Source organism: Gorilla gorilla, chromosome 9, assembly GCF_029281585.2.
Source record: "Gorilla gorilla gorilla isolate KB3781 chromosome 9, NHGRI_mGorGor1-v2.1_pri, whole genome shotgun sequence".
In the NCBI taxonomy this organism is placed as follows: domain Eukaryota; kingdom Metazoa; phylum Chordata; class Mammalia; order Primates; family Hominidae; genus Gorilla; species Gorilla gorilla.
In genome coordinates this window covers 561,595-587,391 of record NC_073233.2, presented here as the reverse complement: position 1 = coordinate 587,391, position 25,797 = coordinate 561,595, and positions in this window count along the sequence as shown.

Sequence of the window (25,797 nt, the reverse complement as noted above, 5' to 3'; positions counted from 1 at the left end):
TTTCCACGTTTATACAGATGTCGGTGTAGATATTTCCATGTTTATAGAGATGGCGGTGTAGATATTTCTACGTTTATACAGATGGCGGTGTAGATGCTTCCTTCTTTATATACATAGCGGTGTAGATATCTCCATGTTCATACAGATGGCGGTTTAGATATTTCCATCTTTATAGAGATGGCGGTATAGCTATTTCCATGTTTATAGAGATGGCGGTGTAGATATTTTCATGTTCCTACAGTTGACAGTGTAGATATTTCCATGTTTATAGATATGGCGGTTTAGATATTTCCACGTTTATGGAGATAGTGGTGTAGTTATTTCCAAGTTTATAGAGATAGCGGTGTAGATATTTCCATGTTTAAACAGAGAGCGGTGTAGTTATTTCCATGTTTATTCACAGAGCAGTGTAGATATTTACATGTTTGTAGAAATGGCGGTCTAGATATTTCCTTGTTCATACTGATAGCAGTGTAGATATTTCCATACTTATAGCAGTGTAGATATTTCCATTTTTATACAAATAGCAGTGTGAATATTTCCAAGTTCATACAGACAGCGGTGTAGATATTTCCACCTTTATAGATATGGCAGTGTAGATATTTCCATGTTCATACGGTTGGCAGTGTAGATATTTCCATGTTTATACAGATGGCGGTGTAGATATTTCCATGTTTATACAGATGGCGGTGTAAGTATTTCCATGTTTACACAGATAGCGGTGTAGGTATTTCCATGTTTACACAGATAGCGGTGTTGTCATTTCCATGTTTACACAGATAGCGTTGTAAATATTTACATGTTCATAGAGATAGCGGTGTATTTATTTCCATGTTTATACAGAGAGCGGTGAAGATATTTCCATGTTTACACAGCTAGCGGTGCGGATATTTCCATGTTTATGCAAATAGCGGTGTAAATATTTCCATGTTTATACAGATAGCGGTGCAGATATTTCCATGTTTATACAGATAGCCGTGTAGATATTTCCATGTTTACAGATGGCGGTGTAGATATTTGCATCTTAATACAGATGGCGGTGTAAATATTTCCATGTTCATACAGATGGCGGTGTAGATATTTCCATGTTCATACAAATGGCGGTGTAGATATTTCCATGTTCATACAGATGGCGGTGTAGTTATTTCCATGTTCATAGAGATTGCGGTGTAGATATTTCCATGATCATACCAATAGCGGTGTAGATATTTCCATGTTCATACAGTTAGCGGTGTAGATATTTCCATGTTCATACAGATGGCGGTGTGGATATTTACATGTTCATACAGATGGCGGTGTAGATATTTCCATGTTCGTTCGGATGGCAGTGTAGATATTTCCATGTTCATACAGGTGGCGGTGTAGATATTTCCATGTTTGTACAGATAGCCGTGTAGTTATTTCCATGTTTATAGAGATACCAGTGTGGATATTTCCATTGATATACAGATATCTGTGTAGATATTTCCATGTTCATACAGATAGCGGTGTAGATATATCCATGTTCATACAGATAGCGGTGTAGATATTTCCATGTTCATACATATAGCTGTGTAGATATTTCCATGTTAATACAGATAGCGGTGTAGATATTTCCATGTTCATACAGATAGAGGTGTAGATATTTCCATGTTCATACAGTTAGCGGTGTAGATAGTTCCATGTTCATACAGATGGTGGTGTAGATATTTCGAAGTTTATAGAGATAGCGATGAAGTTATTTCCATATTTATAGAAAAATCTGTGTAGATATTTCCATGTATATTCAGATAGCTGTGTAGATATTTCCATGTTCATGCAGATTACGGTGTAGATATTTCCATGTTCATCCAGATGGCGGTGTACATATATCCATGTTCATACAGATGGCGGTGAAGATATTTCCATGTTCATACAGATGGCGGTGTAGGTATTTCCATGTTTATACAAATGGCGGTGTTGATATTTCCATGTTCATAGAGATGGCGGTGTAGATATTTCCAGGTTCATACAAATGGCTGTGTAGATATTTCCATGTTCATAGAGATGGCGGTGTAGATATTTCCATGTTTATACAGATAGCAGTGTAGTTATTTCCATGTTAATAGAGATACCAGTGTGGATATTTCCATTGATATACAGATAGCTGTGTAGATATTTCCATGTTCATACAGATAGCGGTGTAGATATTTCCATGTTCATACAGATAGCGGTGTAGATATTTCCATGTTCATACAGATAGCGGTGTAGACATTTCCATGTTCATAAAGATATCGGTGTAGATATTTCCATGTTCATACAGACAGCGGTGTAGATATTTCCATGTTCATACAGTTAGCGGTGTAGATATTTCCATGTTTATACAGATGGTGGTGTAGATATTTACATGTTGATACAGATGGCGGTGTAGATATTTCCATGTTCATACAGATGGCGGTGCAGATATTTCCATGTTCATACAGATAGCAGTGTAGATATTTCCATGTTCATAGAGATAGCGGTGTAGATATTTCCATGTTCATACCAATAGCGGTGTAGACATTTCCATGTTCATACATTTAGGGGTGTAGATATTTCCATGTTCATACAGATGGAGGTGAAGATATTTACATGTTCATACAGATGGCGGTGTAGATATTTCCATGTTCATATAGATGGCGGTGTAGATATTTCCATGTTTATGCAGATAGCGGTATAGATATATCCATGTTTATACAAATGGTGGTGTAGATATTTCCATGTTTATAGAGATGGCGGTCTAGATATTTCCATGTTTACAGAGATAGTGGTGTGGTTATTTCCAAGTTTATAGAGATAGCATTGTAGATATTTCCATGTTTATGCAGATAGCGGTATAGATACTTCCATGTTTATACAAATGGTGGTGTAGATATTTCCATGTTTATAGAGATGGCGGTCTAGATATTTCCATGTTTACACAGATAGAGGTGTGGATATTTCCATGCTTATACAGATAGCAGTGTAGATATTTCCATGTTTATTCAGATAGCGGTGCGGATATTTCCATGTTTATACAGATAGTTGGGAAGATATTTCCATGTTTATACAGATAGCTGTGTAGACGTTTCTATGTTTACACAGATAGCGGTGTTGATATTTCCATGTTCATACAGATAGCGGTGTAGATATTTCCATGTTCATACAGTTAGCGGTGTAGATATTTCCATGTTCATACAGATGGCGGTGTAGATATTTACATGTTGATACAGATGGCGGTGAAGATATTTCCATGTTCATACAGATAACGGTGTAGATATTTCCATGTTCATACAGATAGCGGTGTAGATATTTCCAAGTTCATACAGATAGCGGTGTAGTTATTTCCATGTTCATAGAGATAGCGGTGTAGATATTTCCATGTTCATACCAATAGCGGTGTAGACATTTCCATGTTCATACATTTAGCGGTGTAGATATTTCCATGTTCATACAGATGGCGGTGAAGATATTTACAAGTTCATTCAGATGGCGGTGTAGATATTTCCATGTTCATACGGATGGCAGTGTAGATATTTCCATGTTCATACAGGTGGCGGTGTAGGTATTTCCATGTTTATACAGATTGCAGTGTAGTTATTTCCATGTTAATAGAGATAGCTGTGTAGATAATTCCATTGATATACAGATAGCTGTGTAGATATTTGCATGTTCATACAGATAACGGTGTAGATATTTCCATGTTCGTACAGATAGCGGTGTAGTTATTTCCATGTTCATACAGAAGATGGTGTATATATTTCTACGTTCATAGAGATAACGGTGTAGATATTTCCATGTTCATACAGACAGCGGTGTAGATATTCCCATGTTCATACAGTTAGCGCTGTAGCTATTTCCATGTTCATACAGATGGCGGTGTAGATATTTACATGTTCATACAGATGGCGGTGTAGATATTTCCATGTTCATAGAGATGGCGGTGTAGATATTTCCATGTTTATGCAGATAGCGGTATAGATATTTCCATGTTTATATAAATGGTGGTGTAGATATTTCCGTGTTTATAGAGATGGCGGTCTAGATATTTCCATGTTTACAGAGATAGTGGTGTAGTTATTTCCAAGTTTATAGAGACAGCATTGTAGATATTTCCATGTTTATGCAGATAGCGGTTTAGATATTTCCAAGTTTATTCAAATGGTGGTGTAGATATTTCCATGTTTATAGAGATGGCGGTCTAGATATTTCCATGTTTACACAGATAGCGGTGTGGATATTTCCATGTTTATGCAGATAGCAGTGTAGGTATATCCATGTTTATACAGATAGCGGTGCGGATATTTCCATGTTTATTCAGATAGCGGTGTAGATATTTCCATGTTCATACAGATAATGGTGTAGATATTTCCATGTTCATACAGATAGTGGTGTATATATTTCCATGTTCATACAGTTAGCGGTGTAGATATTTCCATGTTCATACAGATGGCGGTGTAGATATTTACATGTTCATACAGATGGCGGTATAGATATTTCCATGTTCGTACAGATGGTGGTGTAGATATTTCCATGTTCATAGAGATGGCGTTGTAGATATTTCCATGTTTATGCTGATAGCGGTATAGATATTTCCATGTTTATACAGATGGTGGTGTAGATATTTCCATGTTTATAGAGATGGAGGTCTAGATATTTCCATGTTTACAGAGATAGTGGTGTAGTTATTTCCAAGTTTATAGAGACAGCATTGTAGATATTTCCATGTTTATTCAGATAGCTGTGAAGATATTTCAATGTTTATACAGATAGCGGTGTAGACATTTCCATGTTTATACAGATAGCAGTGTAGATATTTCCATGCTTATAGAGATAGTGGTGTAGATAATTTCAATTTTATACAGAGAGCAGTGTAGATATTTCCAAGTTCATACAGATAGCGTTGTAGATATTGCCACGTTTATAGAGATGGCGGTGTAGATATTTCCATGTTCATACAGATGGTGGTGTAGATATTTCCATGTTTATAGGGATGGCGGTGTAGATATTTTCATGTTTACACAGATGGCGGTGTAGATATTTCCATGTTTACACAGATAGCGGTGTAGACATTTCCATGTTTACGCAGATAGCGCTGTGGATATTTCCATGTTTATGCAGATAGCAGTGTAGATATTTCCATGTTCATACAGATAGCAGTGCGGATATTTCCATCTTTATACAGACAGTTGGGCAGATATTTCCATGTTTATACAGATAGCGGTGTAGATATTTCCATCTTAATACAGATGGCGGTGTAGATATGTCCATGTTCGTACAGATGGCGGTGTAGATATTTCCATGTTCATACTGATGGCGGTGCAGATATTTCGAAGTTTATAGAGATAGCGCTGTAGATATTTCCATATTTATAGAGAAATCTGTGTAGATATTTCCATGTATATTCAGATAGCTGTGTAGATATTTCCATGTTCATGCAGATAGCGGTGTAGGTATTTCCATCTTCATCCAGATGCCGGTGTACATATATCCATGTTCATACAGATGGCGGTGAAGATATTTCCATGTTCATACAGATGGCGGTGTAGGTATTTCCATGTTCATACAAATGGCGGTGTAGTTACTTCCATGTTCATAGAGATGGCGGTGTAGATATTTCCAGGTTCATACAAATGGCGGTGTAGATATTTCCATGTTCATACAGATGGCGGTGTAGATATTTCCATGTTTATACAGATAGCAGTGTAGGTATTTCCATGTTTATAGAGATATCAGTGTGGATATTTCCATTGTTATACAGATAGCTGTGTAGATATTTGCATGTTCTTACAGATAGCGGTGTAGATATTTCCATGTTCATACAGATGGTGGTGTAGATATTTCCATGTTCATACAGATAGCGGTGTAGATATTTCCATGTTCATACAGATAGCGGTGTAGATTTTTCCATGTTCATACCAATAGCGGTGTAGATATTTCCATGTTCATACAGTTAGCGGTGTAGTTATTTCCATGTTCATACAGATGGCGGTGTAGATATTTCCATGTTCATAGAGATGGCGGTGTAGATATTTCCATGTTCGTACGGATGGCAGTGTAGATATTTCCATGTTCATACAGGTGGCGGTGTAGATATTTCCATGTTTATACAGGTAGCAGCGAAGTTATTTCCATGTTTATACAGATAGCGGTGTAGACATTTCTATGTTTACACAGATAGCGGTGTAGATATTTCCATGTTCTTACAGTTAGCGGTGTAGATATTTCCATGTTCATACAGATAGCGGTGTAGATATTTCCATGTTCATACAGATAGCGGTGTAGATATTTCCATGTTTATACAGATAACGGTGTAGATATTTCCATGTTCATACAGATAGTGGTGTAGATGTTTCCATGTTAATACAGTTAGCGGTGTAGATATTTCCATGTTCATACAGATGGCGGTGTAGATATTTACATGTTCATACAGATGGCGGTATAGATATTTCCATGTTCGTACAGCTGGCGGTGTAGATATTTCCATGTTCATAGAGATGGCGGTGTAGATATTTCCATGTTTATGCAGATAGCGGTATAGATATTTTCATGTTTATACAGATGGTGGTGTAGATATTTCCATGTTTAAAGAGATGGCGGTCTAGATATTTCCATGTTTACAGAGATAGTGGTGTAGTTATTTCCAAGTTTATAGAGACAGCGTTGTAGATATTTCCATGTTTATACAGATAGAAGTGAAGATATTTCCATGTTTATACAGATAGCGGTGTAGATATTTCCATGTTTATACAGATAGCAGTGTAGATATTTCCATGTTTCTAGAGATAGTGGTGTAGATAATTTCAATTTCATACAGAGAACAGTGTAGATATTTCCAAGTTCATACAGATAGCGGTGTAGTTATTTCCACATTTATAGAGATGGCGGTCTAGATATTTCCATGTTCATACAGAGGACGGTGTAGATATTTCCATGTATATAGGGATGGCGGTGTAGATATTTTCATGTTTACACAGATGGCGGTGTAGATATTTCCATGTTTACACAGATAGCGGTGTAGACATTTCCATGTTTACACAGATAGCGGTGTGGATATTTCCATGTTTATGCAGATAGCAGTGTAGATATTTCCATGTTTATACAGATACCGGTGTGGATATTTCCATGTTTATTCAGATAGCGGTGCGGATATTTCCATGTTTATACAGATAGTTGGGCAGATATTTCCATGTTTATACAGATAGCGGTGTAGACATTTCTATGTTTACACAGATAGCGGTGTAGATATTTCCATGTTCTTACAGTTAGCGGTGTAGATATTTCCATGTTCATACAGATGGCGGTGTAGATATTTACATGTTCATACAGATGGCGGTATAGATATTTCAATGTTCTTACAGATGGCGGTCTAGATATTTCCATGTTCATAGAGATGGCGGTGTAGATATTTCCATGTTTATGCAGATAGCGGTATAGATATTTCCATGTTTATACAAATGGTGGTGTAGGTATTTCCATGTTTATAGAGATGGCGGTCTAGATATTTCCATGTTTACAGAGATAGTGGTGTAGTTATTTCCAAGTTTATAGAGACAGCGTTGTACATATTTCCATGTTTATACAGATAGCAGTGAAGGTATTTCCATGTTTATACAGATAGCGGTGTAGATATTTCCATGTTCGTACAGATAGCGGTGTAGATATTTCCATGTTCATACAGATAGCGGTGTAGATATTTCCATGTTCATACAGATAACGGTGTAGATATTTCCATGTTTATACAGATAGCAGTGTAGATATTTCCATGCTTATAGAGATAGTGGTGTAGATAATTTCAATTTTATACAGAGAGCAGTGTAGATATTTCCAAGTTCATACAGATAGCGTTGTAGATATTGCCACGTTTATAGAGATGGCGGTGTAGATATTTCCATGTTCATACAGATGGTGGTGTAGATATTTCCATGTTTATAGGGATGGCGGTGTAGATATTTTCATGTTTACACAGATGGCGGTGTAGATATTTCCATGTTTACACAGATAGCGGTGTAGACATTTCCATGTTTACGCAGATAGCGCTGTGGATATTTCCATGTTTATGCAGATAGCAGTGTAGATATTTCCATGTTCATACAGATAGCAGTGCGGATATTTCCATCTTTATACAGACAGTTGGGCAGATATTTCCATGTTTATACAGATAGCGGTGTAGATATTTCCATCTTAATACAGATGGCGGTGTAGATATGTCCATGTTCGTACAGATGGCGGTGTAGATATTTCCATGTTCATACTGATGGCGGTGCAGATATTTCGAAGTTTATAGAGATAGCGCTGTAGATATTTCCATATTTATAGAGAAATCTGTGTAGATATTTCCATGTATATTCAGATAGCTGTGTAGATATTTCCATGTTCATGCAGATAGCGGTGTAGGTATTTCCATCTTCATCCAGATGCCGGTGTACATATATCCATGTTCATACAGATGGCGGTGAAGATATTTCCATGTTCATACAGATGGCGGTGTAGGTATTTCCATGTTCATACAAATGGCGGTGTAGTTACTTCCATGTTCATAGAGATGGCGGTGTAGATATTTCCAGGTTCATACAAATGGCGGTGTAGATATTTCCATGTTCATACAGATGGCGGTGTAGATATTTCCATGTTTATACAGATAGCAGTGTAGGTATTTCCATGTTTATAGAGATATCAGTGTGGATATTTCCATTGTTATACAGATAGCTGTGTAGATATTTGCATGTTCTTACAGATAGCGGTGTAGATATTTCCATGTTCATACAGATGGTGGTGTAGATATTTCCATGTTCATACAGATAGCGGTGTAGATATTTCCATGTTCATACAGATAGCGGTGTAGATTTTTCCATGTTCATACCAATAGCGGTGTAGATATTTCCATGTTCATACAGTTAGCGGTGTAGTTATTTCCATGTTCATACAGATGGCGGTGTAGATATTTCCATGTTCATAGAGATGGCGGTGTAGATATTTCCATGTTCGTACGGATGGCAGTGTAGATATTTCCATGTTCATACAGGTGGCGGTGTAGATATTTCCATGTTTATACAGGTAGCAGCGAAGTTATTTCCATGTTTATACAGATAGCGGTGTAGACATTTCTATGTTTACACAGATAGCGGTGTAGATATTTCCATGTTCTTACAGTTAGCGGTGTAGATATTTCCATGTTCATACAGATAGCGGTGTAGATATTTCCATGTTCATACAGATAGCGGTGTAGATATTTCCATGTTTATACAGATAACGGTGTAGATATTTCCATGTTCATACAGATAGTGGTGTAGATGTTTCCATGTTAATACAGTTAGCGGTGTAGATATTTCCATGTTCATACAGATGGCGGTGTAGATATTTACATGTTCATACAGATGGCGGTATAGATATTTCCATGTTCGTACAGCTGGCGGTGTAGATATTTCCATGTTCATAGAGATGGCGGTGTAGATATTTCCATGTTTATGCAGATAGCGGTATAGATATTTTCATGTTTATACAGATGGTGGTGTAGATATTTCCATGTTTAAAGAGATGGCGGTCTAGATATTTCCATGTTTACAGAGATAGTGGTGTAGTTATTTCCAAGTTTATAGAGACAGCGTTGTAGATATTTCCATGTTTATACAGATAGAAGTGAAGATATTTCCATGTTTATACAGATAGCGGTGTAGATATTTCCATGTTTATACAGATAGCAGTGTAGATATTTCCATGTTTCTAGAGATAGTGGTGTAGATAATTTCAATTTCATACAGAGAACAGTGTAGATATTTCCAAGTTCATACAGATAGCGGTGTAGTTATTTCCACATTTATAGAGATGGCGGTCTAGATATTTCCATGTTCATACAGAGGACGGTGTAGATATTTCCATGTATATAGGGATGGCGGTGTAGATATTTTCATGTTTACACAGATGGCGGTGTAGATATTTCCATGTTTACACAGATAGCGGTGTAGACATTTCCATGTTTACACAGATAGCGGTGTGGATATTTCCATGTTTATGCAGATAGCAGTGTAGATATTTCCATGTTTATACAGATACCGGTGTGGATATTTCCATGTTTATTCAGATAGCGGTGCGGATATTTCCATGTTTATACAGATAGTTGGGCAGATATTTCCATGTTTATACAGATAGCGGTGTAGACATTTCTATGTTTACACAGATAGCGGTGTAGATATTTCCATGTTCTTACAGTTAGCGGTGTAGATATTTCCATGTTCATACAGATGGCGGTGTAGATATTTACATGTTCATACAGATGGCGGTATAGATATTTCAATGTTCTTACAGATGGCGGTCTAGATATTTCCATGTTCATAGAGATGGCGGTGTAGATATTTCCATGTTTATGCAGATAGCGGTATAGATATTTCCATGTTTATACAAATGGTGGTGTAGGTATTTCCATGTTTATAGAGATGGCGGTCTAGATATTTCCATGTTTACAGAGATAGTGGTGTAGTTATTTCCAAGTTTATAGAGACAGCGTTGTACATATTTCCATGTTTATACAGATAGCAGTGAAGGTATTTCCATGTTTATACAGATAGCGGTGTAGATATTTCCATGTTCGTACAGATAGCGGTGTAGATATTTCCATGTTCCTACAGATAGCGGTGTAGATATTTCCATGTTCATACAGATAACGGTGTAGATATTTCCATGTTCATACAGATAGTGGTGTATATATTTCCATGTTCATACAGTTAGCGGTGTAGATATTTCCATGTTCATACAGATGGCGGTGTGGTTATTTACATCTTCATACAGATGGCGGTATAGGTATTTCCATGTTTGTACAGATGGCGGTGTAGATATTTCCAAGTTCATAGAGATGGCGTTGTAGATATTTCCATGTTTATGCAGATAGCGGTATAGATATTTCCATGTTTATACAGATGGTGGTGTAGATATTTCCATGTTTATAGAGATGGAGGTCTAGATATTTCCATGTTTACAGAGATAGTGGTGTAGTTATTTCCAAGTTTATAGAGACAGCGTTGTAGATATTTCCATGTTTATTCAGATAGCTGTGAAGATATTTCAATGTTTATACAGATAGCGGTGTAGACATTTCCATGTTTATACAGATAGCAGTGTAGATATTTCCATGCTTATAGAGATAGTGGTGTAGATAATTTCAATTTTATACAGAGAGCAGTGTAGATATTTCCAAGTTCATACAGATAGCGTTGTAGATATTGCCACGTTTATAGAGATGGCGGTGAAGATATTTCCATGTTCATACAGATGGTGGTGTAGATATTTCCATGTTTATAGGGATGGCGGTGTAGATATTTTCATGTCTACACAGATGGCGGTGTAGATATTTCCATGTTTACACAGATAGCGGTGTAGACATTTCCATGTTTACACAGATAGCGGTGTGGATATTTCCATGTTTATGTAGATAGCAGTGTAGATATTTCCATGTTCATACAGATAGTGGTGTAGATGTTTCCATGTTAATACAGTTAGCGGTGTAGATATTTCCATGTTCATACAGATGGCGGTGTAGATATTGACATGTTCATACAGATGGTGGTATAGATATTTCCATGTTCGTACAGATGGCGGTGTAGATATTTCCATGTTTATAGAGATGGCTGTCTAGATATTTCCATGTTTACAGAGATAGTGGTGTAGTTATTTCCAAGTTTATAGAGACAGCGTTGTAGATATTTCCATGTTTATACAGATAGAAGTGAAGATATTTCCATGTTTATACAGATAGCGGTGTAGATATTTCCATGTTTATACAGATAGCAGTGTAGATATTTCCATGTTTCTAGAGATAGTGGTGTAGATAATTTCAATTTCATACAGAGAGCAGTGTAGATATTTCCAAGTTCATACAGATAGCGGTGTAGATATTTCCACGTTTATAGAGATGGCGGTGTAGATATTTCCATGTTCATACAGAGGACGGTGTAGATATTTCCATGTATATAGGGATGGCGGTGTAGGTATTTTCATGTTTACACAGATGGCGGTGTAGATATTTCCATGTTTACACAGATAGCGGTGTAGACATTTCCATGTTTACGCAGATAGCGGTGTGGATATTTCCATGTTTATGCAGATAGCTGTGTAGATATTTCCATATTTATACAGATAGCGGTGTGGATATTTCCATGTTTATTCAGATAGCAGTGCGGATATTTCCATGTTTATACAGATAGTTGGGGAGATATTTCCATGTTTATACAGATAGCGGTGTAGACACTTCTATGTTTACACAGATAGCGGTGTAGATATTTCCATGTTCATACAGTTAGCGGTGTAGATATTTCCATGTTCATACAGATGGCGGTGTAGATATTTACATGTTCATACAGATGGCGGTATAGATATTTCAATGTTAGTACAGATGGCGGTCTAGATATTTCCATGTTCATAGAGATGGCGGTGTAGATATTTCTATGTTTATGCAGATAGCGGTATAGATATTTCCATGTTTATTCAAATGGCGGTGAAGGTATTTCCATGTTTATAGGGATGGCGGTCTAGATATTTCCATGTTTACAGAGATAGTGGTGTAGTTATTTCCAAGTTTATAGAGACAGCGTTGTAGATATTTCCATGTTTATACAGATAGCGGTGAAGATATTTCCATGTTTATACATATAGCGGTGTATATATTTCCATGTTCGTACAGATAGCGGTGTAGATATTTCCATGTTCATACAGATAGCGGTGTAGATATTTCCATGTTCATACAGATAACGGTGTAGATATTTCCATGTTCATACAGATAGCGGTGTAGATATTTCCATGTTCATACAGTTAGCGGTGTAGATATTTCCATGTTCATACAGATGGCGGTGTAGATATTTACATGTTCATACAGATGGCGGTGTAGATATTTAAATGTTCGTACGGATAGCAGTGTAGATATTTCCATGTTCATACAGTTAGCGGTGTAGATATTTCCATGTTCATACAGATGGCGGTGTAGATATTTACATGTTAATACAGATGGCGGTGTAGATATTTCCATGTTCGTACGGATGGCAGTGTAGATATTTCCATGTTCATACAGGTGGCGGTGTATATATTTCCATGTTTATACAGATAGCAGTGTAGTTATTTCGATGTTTATAGAGATAGCAGTGTAGATATTTCCATTGATATACAGATAGCTGTGTAGATATTTCCATGTTCATACAGATAGCGGTGTAGATATTTCCATGTTCATACAGATAACGGTGTAGATATTTCCACGTTCATACAGATAGCGGTGTAGATATTTCCATGTTCATACAGTTAGGGGTGTAGATATTTCCATGTTCATACAGATAGCGGTGTAGATATTTCCATGTTCATACAGTTAGGGGTGTAGATTTTTCCATGTTCATACAAATGGCGGTGTAGATATTTCCATGTTTATACAGATAGCAGTGAAGCTATTTCCATGTTCATAGAGATAGCAGTGTAGATATTTCCATTGATATAGAGATAGCTGTGTAGATATTTGCATGTTCATACTGATTGCGGTGTAGATATTTCCATGTTCGTACAGATGGCGGTGTAGATATTTCCATGTTTATAGAGATGGCGGTGTAGATATTTTCATGTTCATGCAGATGGCGGTGTAGATATTTCCATGTTTATACAGATAGCGGTGTAGATATTTCTTTTTTCATACAGATAGCAGTGTAGATATTTCCAAGTTCATACAGTTAGCGGTGTAGATATTTCCATGTTCATACAGATGGCGGTGTAGATATTTACATGTTCATACAGATGGCGGTGTAGATATTTCCATGCTCGTACGGATGGCAGTATAGATATTTCCATGTTCATACAGGTGGCGGTGTATATATTTCCATGTTTATACAGATAGCAGTGTAGTTATTTCGACGTTTATAGAGATAGCAGTGTAGATATTTCCATTGATATACAGATAGCTGTGTAGATATTTCCATGTTCATACAGATAGCGGTGTAGATATTTCCATGTTCATACAGATAACGGTGTAGATATTTCCATGTTCATACAGATAGCGGTGTAGATATTTCCATGTTCATACAGTTAGGGGTGTAGATATTTCCATGTTCATACAGATAGCGGTGTAGATATTTCCATGTTCGTACGGATGGCAGTGTAGATATTTCCATGTTCATACAGGTGGCGGTGTAGATATTTCCATGTTTATACAGATAGCAGTGTAGGTATTTCCATGTTCATAGAGACAGCAGTGTAGATATTTCCATTGATATACAGATAGCTGTGCAGATATTTGCATGTTCATACAGATAGCGGTGTAGATATTTCCATGTTCGTACAGATGGCGGTGTAGATATTTCCATGTTTATAGAGATGGCGTTGTAGATATTTTCATGTTCGTACAGATGTCGGTGTAGATATTTCCATGTTTATACAGATAGCGGTGTAGATATTTCTTTGTTCATACAGATAGCAGTGTAGATATTTCCATGTTCATACAGTTAGCGGTGTAGATATTTCCATGTTCATACAGATGGCGGTGTAGATATTTACATGTTCATACAGATGGCGGTGTAGATATTTAAATGTTCGTACGGATGGCAGTGTAGATATTTCCATGTTCATACAGGTGGCGGTGTATATATTTCCATGTTTATACAGATAGCAGTGTAGTTATTTCGATGTTTATAGAGATAGCAGTGTAGATATTTCCATTGATATACAGATAGCTGTGTAGATATTTCCATGTTCATACAGATAGCGGTGTAGATATTTCCATGTTCATACAGATAACGGTGTAGATATTTCCATGTTCATACAGATAGCGGTGTAGATATTTCCATGTTCATACAGTTAGGGGTGTAGATATTTCCATGTTCATACAGATAGCGGTGTAGATATTTCCATGTTCATACAGTTAGGGGTGTAGATATTTCCATGTTCATACAAATGGCGGTGTAGATATTTCCATGTTTATACAGATAGCAGTGTAGGTATTTCCATGTTCATAGAGATAGCAGTGTAGATATTTCCATGTTCATACAGTTAGGGGTGTAGATATTTCCATGTTCATACAGATAGCGGTGTAGATATTTCCATGTTCATACAGTTAGGGGTGTAGATATTTCCATGTTCATACAAATGGCGGTGTAGATATTTCCATGTTTATACAGATAGCAGTGTAGGTATTTCCATGTTCATAGAGATAGCAGTGTAGATATTTCCATTGATATACAGATAGCTGTGTAGATATTTGCATGTTCATACAGATAGCGGTGTAGATATTTCCATGTTCATACAGTTAGGGGTGTAGATATTTCCATGTTCATACAAATGGCGGTGTAGATATTTCCATGTTTATACAGATAGCAGTGTAGGTATTTCCATGTTCATAGAGATAGCAGTGTAGATATTTCCATTGATATACAGATAGCTGTGTAGATATTTGCATGTTCATACAGATAGCGGTGTAGATATTTCCATGTTCATACAGATGGCTGTGTAGATATTTCGAAGTTTACAGAGATAGCGATGTAGTTATTTCCATATTTATAGAGAAATCTGTGTAGATATTTCCATGTATATTCAGATAGCTGTGTAGATATTTCCATGTTCATGCAGATTACGGTGTAGATATTTCCATGTTCATCCTGATGCCGGTGTACATATATCCATGTTCATACTGATGGCAGTGAAGATATTTCCATGTTCATACATATGGCGGTGTAGGTATTTCCATGTTTATACAAATGGCGGTGTTGATATTTCCATGTTCATAGAGATGGCGGTGTAGATATTTCCAGGTTCATACAAATGGCGGTGTAGATATTTCCATGTTCATAGAGATGGCGGTGTCGATATTTCCATGTTTATACAGATAGCCGTGTAGTTATTTCCATGTTTATAGAGATACCAGTGTGGATGTTTCCATTGATATACAGATAGCTGTGTAGATATTTCCATGTTCATACAGATAGCGGTGTAGATATTTCCATGTTCATACAGATAGCTGTGTAGATATTTCCATGTTCATACATATAGCGGTGTAGATATTTCCATGTTAATACAGATAGCGGTGTAGATATTTCCATGTTCATACAGATAGCGGTGTAGATATTTCCATGTTCATACAGTTAGCGGTGTAGATATTTCCATGTTCATACAGATGGTGGTGTAGATATTTCGAAGTTTATAGAGATAGCGATGTAGTTATTTCCATATTTATAGAGAAAACTGTGTAGATATTTCCATGTATATTCAGATAGCTGTGTAGATATTTCCATGTTCATGCAGATTACGGTGTAGATATTTCCATGTTCATCCAGATGGCGGTGTACATATATCCATGTTCATACAGATAGCAGTGTAGATATTTCCATGTTCATAGACATAGCGGTGTAGATATTTCCATGTTCATACCAATAGCGGTGTAGACATTTCCATGTTCATACATTTAGCGGTGTAGATATTTCCATGTTCATACAGATGGCGGTGAGGATATTTACATGTTCATACAGATGGCGGTGTAGATATTTACATGTTCATTCAGATGGCGGTGTAGATATTTAAATGTTCGTACGGATGGCAGTGTAGATATTTCCATGTTCATACAGGTGGCGGTGTATATATTTCCATGTTTATACAGATAGCAGTGTAGATATTCCGATGTTTATAGAGATAGCAGTGTAGATATTTCCATTGATATACAGATAGCTGTGTAGATATTTCCATGTTCATACAGATAGCGGTGTAGATATTTCCATGTTCATACAGATAGCGGTGTAGATATTTCCATGTTCATACATATAGCGGTGTAGATATTTCCATGTTAATACAGATAGCGGTGTAGATATTTCCATGTTCATACAGATAGCGGTGTAGATATTTCCATGTTCATACAGTTAGCGGTGTAGATATTTCCATGTTCATACAGATGGCGGTGTAGATATTTACATGTTCATACAGATGGCGGTATAGATATTTCCATGTTCGTACAGATGGCGGTGTAGATATTTCCATGTTCATAGAGATGGCGTTGTAGATATTTCCATGTTTATGCAGATAGCGGTATAGATATTTCCATGTTTATACAGATGGTGGTGTAGATATTTCCATGTTTATAGAGATAGAGGTCTAGATATTTCCATGTTTACAGAGATAGTGGTGTAGTTATTTCCAAGTTTATAGAGACAGCGTTGTAGATATTTCCATGTTTATTCAGATAGCTGTGAAGATATTTCATTGTTTATACAGATAGCGGTGTAGACATTTCCATGTTTATACAGATAGCAGTGTAGATATTTCCATGTTTATACAGATAGCGGTGTAGATATTTCTTTGTTCATACAGATAGCAGTGTAGATATTTCCAAGTTCATACAGATAGCGTTGTAGATATTGCCACGTTTATAGAGATGGCGGTGTAGATATTTCCATGTTCATACAGATGGTGGTGTAGATATTTCCATGTTTATAGGGATGGCGGTGTAGATATTTTCATGTTTACACAGATGGCGGTGTAGATATTTCCATGTTTACACAGATAGCGGTGTAGACATTTCCATGTTTACGCAGATAGCGCTGTGGATATTTCCATGTTTATGCAGATAGCAGTGTAGATATTTCCATGTTCATACAGATAGCAGTGCGGATATTTCCATCTTTATACAGACAGTTGGGCAGATATTTCCATGTTTATACAGATAGCGGTGTAGATATTTCCATCTTAATACAGATGGCGGTGTAGATATGTCCATGTTCGTACAGATGGCGGTGTAGATATTTCCATGTTCATACTGATGGCGGTGCAGATATTTCGAAGTTTATAGAGATAGCGCTGTAGATATTTCCATATTTATAGAGAAATCTGTGTAGATATTTCCATGTATATTCAGATAGCTGTGTAGATATTTCCATGTTCATGCAGATAGCGGTGTAGGTATTTCCATCTTCATCCAGATGCCGGTGTACATATATCCATGTTCATACAGATGGCGGTGAAGATATTTCCATGTTCATACAGATGGCGGTGTAGGTATTTCCATGTTCATACAAATGGCGGTGTAGTTACTTCCATGTTCATAGAGATGGCGGTGTAGATATTTCCAGGTTCATACAAATGGCAGTGTAGATATTTCCATGTTCATACAGATGGCGGTGTAGATATTTCCATGTTTATACAGATAGCAGTGTAGGTATTTCCATGTTTATAGAGATATCAGTGTGGATATTTCCATTGTTATACAGATAGCTGTGTAGATATTTGCATGTTCTTACAGATAGCGGTGTAGATATTTCCATGTTCATACAGATGGTGGTGTAGATATTTCCATGTTCATACAGATAGCGGTGTAGATATTTCCATGTTCATACAGATAGCGGTGTAGATTTTTCCATGTTCATACCAATAGCGGTGTAGATATTTCCATGTTCATACAGTTAGCGGTGTAGTTATTTCCATGTTCATACAGATGGCGGTGTAGATATTTCCATGTTCATAGAGATGGCGGTGTAGATATTTCCATGTTCGTACGGATGGCAGTGTAGATATTTCCATGTTCATACAGGTGGCGGTGTAGATATTTCCATGTTTATACAGGTAGCAGCGAAGTTATTTCCATGTTTATACAGATAGCGGTGTAGACATTTCTATGTTTACACAGATAGCGGTGTAGATATTTCCATGTTCTTACAGTTAGCGGTGTAGATATTTCCATGTTCATACAGATAGCGGTGTAGATATTTCCATGTTCATACAGATAGCGGTGTAGATATTTCCATGTTTATACAGATAACGGTGTAGATATTTCCATGTTCATACAGATAGTGGTGTAGATGTTTCCATGTTAATACAGTTAGCGGTGTAGATATTTCCATGTTCATACAGATGGCGGTGTAGATATTTACATGTTCATACAGATGGCGGTATAGATATTTCCATGTTCGTACAGCTGGCGGTGTAGATATTTCCATGTTCATAGAGATGGCGGTGTAGATATTTCCATGTTTATGCAGATAGCGGTATAGATATTTTCATGTTTATACAGATGGTGGTGTAGATATTTCCATGTTTAAAGAGATGGCGGTCTAGATATTTCCATGTTTACAGAGATAGTGGTGTAGTTATTTCCAAGTTTATAGAGACAGCGTTGTAGATATTTCCATGTTTATACAGATAGAAGTGAAGATATTTCCATGTTTATACAGATAGCGGTGTAGATATTTCCATGTTTATACAGATAGCAGTGTAGATATTTCCATGTTTCTAGAGATAGTGGTGTAGATAATTTCAATTTCATACAGAGAACAGTGTAGATATTTCCAAGTTCATACAGATAGCGGTGTAGTTATTTCCACATTTATAGAGATGGCGGTCTAGATATTTCCATGTTCATACAGAGGACGGTGTAGATATTTCCATGTATATAGGGATGGCGGTGTAGATATTTTCATGTTTACACAGATGGCGGTGTAGATATTTCCATGTTTACACAGATAGCGGTGTAGACATTTCCATGTTTACACAGATAGCGGTGTGGATATTTCCATGTTTATGCAGATAGCAGTGTAGATATTTCCATGTTTATACAGATACCGGTGTGGATATTTCCATGTTTATTCAGATAGCGGTGCGGATATTTCCATGTTTATACAGATAGTTGGGCAGATATTTCCATGTTTATACAGATAGCGGTGTAGACATTTCTATGTTTACACAGATAGCGGTGTAGATATTTCCATGTTCTTACAGTTAGCGGTGTAGATATTTCCATGTTCATACAGATGGCGGTGTAGATATTTACATGTTCATACAGATGGCGGTATAGATATTTCAATGTTCTTACAGATGGCGGTCTAGATATTTCCATGTTCATAGAGATGGCGGTGTAGATATTTCCATGTTTATGCAGATAGCGGTATAGATATTTCCATGTTTATACAAATGGTGGTGTAGGTATTTCCATGTTTATAGAGATGGCGGTCTAGATATTTCCATGTTTACAGAGATAGTGGTGTAGTTATTTCCAAGTTTATAGAGACAGCGTTGTACATATTTCCATGTTTATACAGATAGCAGTGAAGGTATTTCCATGTTTATACAGATAGCGGTGTAGATATTTCCATGTTCGTACAGATAGCGGTGTAGATATTTCCATGTTCATACAGATAGCGGTGTAGATATTTCCATGTTCATACAGATAACGGTGTAGATATTTCCATGTTCATACAGATAGTGGTGTATATATTTCCATGTTCATACAGTTAGCGGTGTAGATATTTCCATGTTCATACAGATGGCGGTGTGGTTATTTACATCTTCATACAGATGGCGGTATAGGTATTTCCATGTTTGTACAGATGGCGGTGTAGATATTTCCAAGTTCATAGAGATGGCATTGTAGATATTTCCATGTTTATGCAGATAGCGGTATAGATATTTCCATGTTTATACAGATGGTGGTGTAGATATTTCCATGTTTATAGAGATGGAGGTCTAGATATTTCCATGTTTACAGAGATAGTGGTGTAGTTATTTCCAAGTTTATAGAGACAGCGTTGTAGATATTTCCATGTTTATTCAGATAGCTGTGAAGATATTTCAATGTTTATACAGATAGCGGTGTAGACATTTCCATGTTTATACAGATAGCAGTGTAGATATTTCCATGCTTATAGAGATAGTGGTGTAGATAATTTCAATTTTATACAGAGAGCAGTGTAGATATTTCCAAGTCCATACAGATAGCGTTGTAGATATTGCCACGTTTATAGAGATGGCGGTGAAGATATTTCCATGTTCATACAGATGGTGGTGTAGATATTTCCATGTTTATAGGGATGGCGGTGTAGATATTTTCATGTCTACACAGATGGCGGTGTAGATATTTCCATGTTTACACAGATAGCGGTGTAGACATTTCCATGTTTACACAGATAGCGGTGTGGATATTTCCATGTTTATGTAGATAGCAGTGTAGATATTTCCATGTTCATACAGATAGTGGTGTAGATGTTTCCATGTTAATACAGTTAGCGGTGTAGATATTTCCATGTTCATACAGATGGCGGTGTAGATATTGACATGTTCATACAGATGGTGGTATAGATATTTCCATGTTCGTACAGATGGCGGTGTAGATATTTCCATGTTTATAGAGATGGCTGTCTAGATATTTCCATGTTTACAGAGATAGTGGTGTAGTTATTTCCAAGTTTATAGAGACAGCGTTGTAGATATTTCCATGTTTATACAGATAGAAGTGAAGATATTTCCATGTTTATACAGATAGCGGTGTAGATATTTCCATGTTTATACAGATAGCAGTGTAGATATTTCCATGTTTCTAGAGATAGTGGTGTAGATAATTTCAATTTCATACAGAGAGCAGTGTAGATATTTCCAAGTTCATACAGATAGCGGTGTAGATATTTCCACGTTTATAGAGATGGCGGTGTAGATATTTCCATGTTCATACAGAGGACGGTGTAGATATTTCCATGTATATAGGGATGGCGGTGTAGGTATTTTCATGTTTACACAGATGGCGGTGTAGATATTTCCATGTTTACACAGATAGCGGTGTAGACATTTCCATGTTTACGCAGATAGCGGTGTGGATATTTCCATGTTTATGCAGATAGCTGTGTAGATATTTCCATATTTATACAGATAGCGGTGTGGATATTTCCATGTTTATTCAGATAGCAGTGCGGATATTTCCATGTTTATACAGATAGTTGGGGAGATATTTCCATGTTTATACAGATAGCGGTGTAGACACTTCTATGTTTACACAGATAGCGGTGTAGATATTTCCATGTTCATACAGTTAGCGGTGTAGATATTTCCATGTTCATACAGATGGCGGTGTAGATATTTACATGTTCATACAGATGGCGGTATAGATATTTCAATGTTAGTACAGATGGCGGTCTAGATATTTCCATGTTCATAGAGATGGCGGTGTAGATATTTCTATGTTTATGCAGATAGCGGTATAGATATTTCCATGTTTATTCAAATGGCGGTGAAGGTATTTCCATGTTTATAGAGATGGCGGTCTAGATATTTCCATGTTTACAGAGATAGTGGTGTAGTTATTTCCAAGTTTATAGAGACAGCGTTGTAGATATTTCCATGTTTATACAGATAGCGGTGAAGATATTTCCATGTTTATACATATAGCGGTGTATATATTTCCATGTTCGTACAGATAGCGGTGTAGATATTTCCATGTTCATACAGATAGCGGTGTAGATATTTCCATGTTCATACAGATAACGGTGTAGATATTTCCATGTTCATACAGATAGCGGTGTAGATATTTCCATGTTCATACAGTTAGCGGTGTAGATATTTCCATGTTCATACAGATGGCGGTGTAGATATTTACATGTTCATACAGATGGCGGTGTAGATATTTAAATGTTCGTACGGATAGCAGTGTAGATATTTCCATGTTCATACAGTTAGCGGTGTAGATATTTCCATGTTCATACAGATGGCGGTGTAGATATTTACATGTTAATACAGATGGCGGTGTAGATATTTCCATGTTCGTACGGATGGCAGTGTAGATATTTCCATGTTCATACAGGTGGCGGTGTATATATTTCCATGTTTATACAGATAGCAGTGTAGTTATTTCGATGTTTATAGAGATAGCAGTGTAGATATTTCCATTGATATACAGATAGCTGTGTAGATATTTCCATGTTCATACAGATAGCGGTGTAGATATTTCCATGTTCATACAGATAACGGTGTAGATATTTCCACGTTCATACAGATAGCGGTGTAGATATTTCCATGTTCATACAGTTAGGGGTGTAGATATTTCCATGTTCATACAGATAGCGGTGTAGATATTTCCATGTTCATACAGTTAGGGGTGTAGATTTTTCCATGTTCATACAAATGGCGGTGTAGATATTTCCATGTTTATACAGATAGCAGTGAAGCTATTTCCATGTTCATAGAGATAGCAGTGTAGATATTTCCATTGATATAGAGATAGCTGTGTAGATATTTGCATGTTCATACTGATTGCGGTGTAGATATTTCCATGTTCGTACAGATGGCGGTGTAGATATTTCCATGTTTATAGAGATGGCGGTGTAGATATTTTCATGTTCATACAGATGGCGGTGTAGATATTTCCATGTTTATACAGATAGCGGTGTAGATATTTCTTTTTTCATACAGATAGCAGTGTAGATATTTCCAAGTTCATACAGTTAGCGGTGTAGATATTTCCATGTTCATACAGATGGCGGTGTAGATATTTACATGTTCATACAGATGGCGGTGTAGATATTTCCATGCTCGTACGGATGGCAGTATAGATATTTCCATGTTCATACAGGTGGCGGTGTATATATTTCCATGTTTATACAGATAGCAGTGTAGTTATTTCGACGTTTATAGAGATAGCAGTGTAGATATTTCCATTGATATACAGATAGCTGTGTAGATATTTCCATGTTCATACAGATAGCGGTGTAGATATTTCCATGTTCATACAGATAACGGTGTAGATATTTCCATGTTCATACAGATAGCGGTGTAGATATTTCCATGTTCATACAGTTAGGGGTGTAGATATTTCCATGTTCATACAGATAGCGGTGTAGATATTTCCATGTTCGTACGGATGGCAGTGTAGATATTTCCATGTTCATACAGGTGGCGGTGTAGATATTTCCATGTTTATACAGATAGCAGTGTAGGTATTTCCATGTTCATAGAGACAGCAGTGTAGATATTTCCATTGATATACAGATAGCTGTGCAGATATTTGCATGTTCATACAGATAGCGGTGTAGATATTTCCATGTTCGTACAGATGGCGGTGTAGATATTTCCATGTTTATAGAGATGGCGTTGTAGATATTTTCATGTTCGTACAGATGTCGGTGTAGATATTTCCATGTTTATACAGATAGCGGTGTAGATATTTCTTTGTTCATACAGATAGCAGTGTAGATATTTCCATGTTCATACAGTTAGCGGTGTAGATATTTCCATGTTCATACAGATGGCGGTGTAGATATTTACATGTTCATACAGATGGCGGTGTAGATATTTAAATGTTCGTACGGATGGCAGTGTAGATATTTCCATGTTCATACAGGTGGCGGTGTATATATTTCCATGTTTATACAGATAGCAGTGTAGTTATTTCGATGTTTATAGAGATAGCAGTGTAGATATTTCCATTGATATACAGATAGCTGTGTAGATATTTCCATGTTCATACAGATAGCGGTGTAGATATTTCCATGTTCATACAGATAACGGTGTAGATATTTCCATGTTCATACAGATAGCGGTGTAGATATTTCCATGTTCATACAGTTAGGGGTGTAGATATTTCCATGTTCATACAGATAGCGGTGTAGATATTTCCATGTTCATACAGTTAGGGGTGTAGATATTTCCATGTTCATACAAATGGCGGTGTAGATATTTCCATGTTTATACAGATAGCAGTGTAGGTATTTCCATGTTCATAGAGATAGCAGTGTAGATATTTCCATGTTCATACAGTTAGGGGTGTAGATATTTCCATGTTCATACAGATAGCGGTGTAGATATTTCCATGTTCATACAGTTAGGGGTGTAGATATTTCCATGTTCATACAAATGGCGGTGTAGATATTTCCATGTTTATACAGATAGCAGTGTAGGTATTTCCATGTTCATAGAGATAGCAGTGTAGATATTTCCATTGATATACAGATAGCTGTGTAGATATTTGCATGTTCATACAGATAGCGGTGTAGATATTTCCATGTTCATACAGTTAGGGGTGTAGATATTTCCATGTTCATACAAATGGCGGTGTAGATATTTCCATGTTTATACAGATAGCAGTGTAGGTATTTCCATGTTCATAGAGATAGCAGTGTAGATATTTCCATTGATATACAGATAGCTGTGTAGATATTTGCATGTTCATACAGATAGCGGTGTAGATATTTCCATGTTCATACAGATGGCTGTGTAGATATTTCGAAGTTTACAGAGATAGCGATGTAGTTATTTCCATATTTATAGAGAAATCTGTGTAGATATTTCCATGTATATTCAGATAGCTGTGTAGATATTTCCATGTTCATGCAGATTACGGTGTAGATATTTCCATGTTCATCCTGATGCCGGTGTACATATATCCATGTTCATACTGATGGCAGTGAAGATATTTCCATGTTCATACATATGGCGGTGTAGGTATTTCCATGTTTATACAAATGGCGGTGTTGATATTTCCATGTTCATAGAGATGGCGGTGTAGATATTTCCAGGTTCATACAAATGGCGGTGTAGATATTTCCATGTTCATAGAGATGGCGGTGTCGATATTTCCATGTTTATACAGATAGCCGTGTAGTTATTTCCATGTTTATAGAGATACCAGTGTGGATGTTTCCATTGATATACAGATAGCTGTGTAGATATTTCCATGTTCATACAGATAGCGGTGTAGATATTTCCATGTTCATACAGATAGCTGTGTAGATATTTCCATGTTCATACATATAGCGGTGTAGATATTTCCATGTTAATACAGATAGCGGTGTAGATATTTCCATGTTCATACAGATAGCGGTGTAGATATTTCCATGTTCATACAGTTAGCGGTGTAGATATTTCCATGTTCATACAGATGGTGGTGTAGATATTTCGAAGTTTATAGAGATAGCGATGTAGTTATTTCCATATTTATAGAGAAAACTGTGTAGATATTTCCATGTATATTCAGATAGCTGTGTAGATATTTCCATGTTCATGCAGATTACGGTGTAGATATTTCCATGTTCATCCAGATGGCGGTGTACATATATCCATGTTCAT